Raw genomic sequence first — 3,627 nt, 5'->3', positions numbered from 1 at the left:
ACCACATAAAACTTAAAGAATCTCGAGCAGCATCTAGATACATTACCAAAAAATACAAAACTGAATCCTGGCAACAATACACCAATTCAATAAAATACAACTCCTGCTCTACAGAAATATGGAAAAAAATGAAAGCAATTAAAGGAATAACACACCAACCCCTTCCACCCTTTTTGAAACATAATGATACTCTACTCTCATCTCCTTCAGCCATAAGCGATGCATTCGCACAATCATTCGCAAAAAATAGTTGTGACTCAAATCTTGACCCAGCCTTTTTACACTATAAACACAACATAGAAAATATCATCACAAACGAACTTCAAAACAACTTCCAACATCAAGACAATCACATAAATAACCCCCTTCAATGAAAATGAACTCTTAAATGCCATGTCAAACTGCAAAAGCAAAAGCCCTGGGCCTGACAACATACCCTATTCATTTATCCAAAACCTCCCACCCAACGGCAAAATTCAACTATTAAAAATATACAACACAATATGGAACAACGGCGTATTCCCAGACCAGTGGCGAAATGCAATAGTCATACCCATCCCAAAACCTAACAAAAACAAATTCGATATAGCTAACTACCGACCAATCTCACTCATAAACACAATTGGAAAAATTATAGAAAAAATGGTAAACAAACGCCTCATTTGGCACTTGGAGACATCAAATTTTTTTACCGAAGAACAATGCGGTTTCCGCCAAAATCACTCAACAATAGATACTCTCTTAAAACTACATACTGACATAACAAATGCAAAATGCAGCAAACAGCATCTTTGCCTAATCGCCCTGGACATTGAAAAAGCATACGACATGGCATGGCGCAACAGAATTCTCAAAATAATCCAAAGGGCAAATATAAATGGTAAAATGTTCCTCTTTCTGAAAAACTTTCTAAATGACCGCACAATACAGATCAAAGCACTCAATGAAATATCTAACATATATACAACGGAAAACGGTATTCCACAAGGATCAGTCATAAGCGTCACAATGTTTCTAATAGCTATAAACGACATTTTTTTGCAAAATACCAAATCCCACAAAACACATTATCTTCGCTGACGATTGCTATATATATTGTAGTGGCAACAAAATAGCAACTACACTAAAGATCTTACAATCATCATTACATATCCTCCAAAACTGGTCACTCAAAACTGGATTTAAATTTTCCGCTTCCAAATCTCAATACATTGTCTTCAATCATAAACCTGAAATAAATCAACACCTATACCTCAACAACCAACCAATCACTAAACACAAAAACATGAAAATACTTGGAATAATTTTTGACGACAATCTCAAATGGACACCTCATTTAAAACAACTTAAAAGCTCTTGCAAAAATAAAATGAACGTAATTAACACTCTGTCCCACCACACATGGGGAGCAAATCAAAAACCACTTCTAAGTATATACAAATCTTTAATCCTATCAAAAATCAAATATGGCTCACAAATATACAATACAGCCAAACCCAATCTCCTCAAGATACTAGATCCAATCCACAACGAAGGAATCCGCTTGGCAATAGGAGCCTTTAGGACAAGCCCAACCGACAGTATCCTCAACTACGCTGGAGAATTACCCCTTCAACTTCAAAGAGACCAAGACACACTAACATACATCACCAAAAGGAAAAGCACAATCAATCATATAGGATACAAGGTCATCTTTGATAACCATACTGCATTTCCAATAAACATGGAACACAAAAAAAAACCCCTCGGTACGAGATTTATACACAAAACTACAACAATCAATGGACGTACACACCGCAGTCGTAAACAGAATTACATTCCAAACATTTCCCCCCTGGAAATGGGGACTAAAACTAAACACGGATCTCCTAAATTTTAATAAAAATGAAACAAACCATGGCATAATTAAGTCTCATTTCCAAGACATAATTCAGCACTCATTCTCTAATCACACCAAAATATACACAGATGCATCTAAATCCGTACATGGGGTAGGCTTTGCAGTGGTTAAGGATGACACAATCATCCAACACAAACTCCCGGAAATAACCAGTATATTCTCAGCCGAAAACTATGCCATATTTGAAGGGGTAAAACTCGCAAATACCCTAGAGACTAACGATATACTCCTAATCAGTGACTCCCTCAGCACCCTACTAGCACTCAAAAACACATCACCAAGAAATGAAATAACATGAAACATCCAAGCATGCTTGGTCCAATCAAAAAAAAACATTGTATTCATGTGGGTCCCATCTCACACTGGAATTATAGGCAATGAAAAAGCAGACAAACATGCCGAACAGGCGACGCAAACCATCCTAAACCCTACAATAAACAACATATCCAGCATCGACATCAAAAACTCTATAAACCAGAAAATACTCTCATCTTGGCAAAACTACTGGAACTCAATAACATTGTCTAACAAACTCAAAAATATTAAAAAAACAATAAAAAAAATGGAACACCCCCCCAAATCTCAACCGACGCCAAGACATTGCAATCACCCGCACCAGAATCGGACACTCTTTCTTCACTCACTCGTACCTAATCAGCAAAGAACCCCAACCAATATGTGAACCCTGCCACACCGCATTAACCATCAAGCACATAATTGAAGAGTGCCCCCAATATTCCAAAATTCGCACCGATCTCAACATGCCACCCTCCATAGCAGAAGCACTTGGCGAAAACCAATCAAATAAAATAGTAACATTTTTAAATATTACAAATATTATAAAAAAATTGTAAACAAAACATGTATATATTATGTAACAACTAATTTTAAGAAAAATACCTTGTAAAAATTAATGTCAGGCTAATAACCTAAGTTGTTGAAGCCTTTTCTTTTAAATAAAAAAAAAAAAATAAAATAATATTGTTAATATTGTTATAACTAAACAGTTAGGCATTTGTTCATTTGATTATTATTTTTGTTGAGGATCATGACGTATACCTAATACCTCAACAGAACACTTTTATTTTTACTTAAATATTTAATGTGTAACTGTTAATTACTACTTATGGACAGTGATAATGTACCTATTAATTAAACCTATTCATTGAGTCAGACTTTAAACGTTAAACTTACATGTTATGATTTTTAATGATTGCGTTAAACTAATATTTTGTTTTACTTTCACTTACAAACAAATGTTTGATATATGTGTACATGTCTCTCTACACAACACTATTATTTCACTTATTAGTTTTCCCTTTTGTCATTTGACTTAACTGTTTAGTTTTGTATAACTGTTGATCACTGCTTCAGGACCATTCTTTTGCTATGACTAAACATATTTTAAACTGCGCTCCTATTGTTTTAACTAATATCTTTTTGACAAATATGCTTACAATATAGTTTATTAAACAATTGACATTAAATATACAACTGTACTTTTTGGTTTAATTATTACTTTATTACATTTGTACTTAAGTAACCGAAAGCCCTGTGCTTTAACAACAGTTCCAGTTATTATTCATTTTTATATTTTGGAATAGTTACCACTTACTTTATTCGTTAAAAACTTTTATGGGTAAAGTATGTTTACTTAAAAATATTTATACTTAACGAACATAAAGTTTTATACTTAAATAAGTTTTATTACATTTCGAGCACTTTTC

The sequence above is a fragment of the Acyrthosiphon pisum genome, chromosome X, assembly GCF_005508785.2.
Source record: "Acyrthosiphon pisum isolate AL4f chromosome X, pea_aphid_22Mar2018_4r6ur, whole genome shotgun sequence".
NCBI classification, from domain to species: domain Eukaryota; kingdom Metazoa; phylum Arthropoda; class Insecta; order Hemiptera; family Aphididae; genus Acyrthosiphon; species Acyrthosiphon pisum.
Note: the sequence above shows the minus strand (reverse complement) of the source record.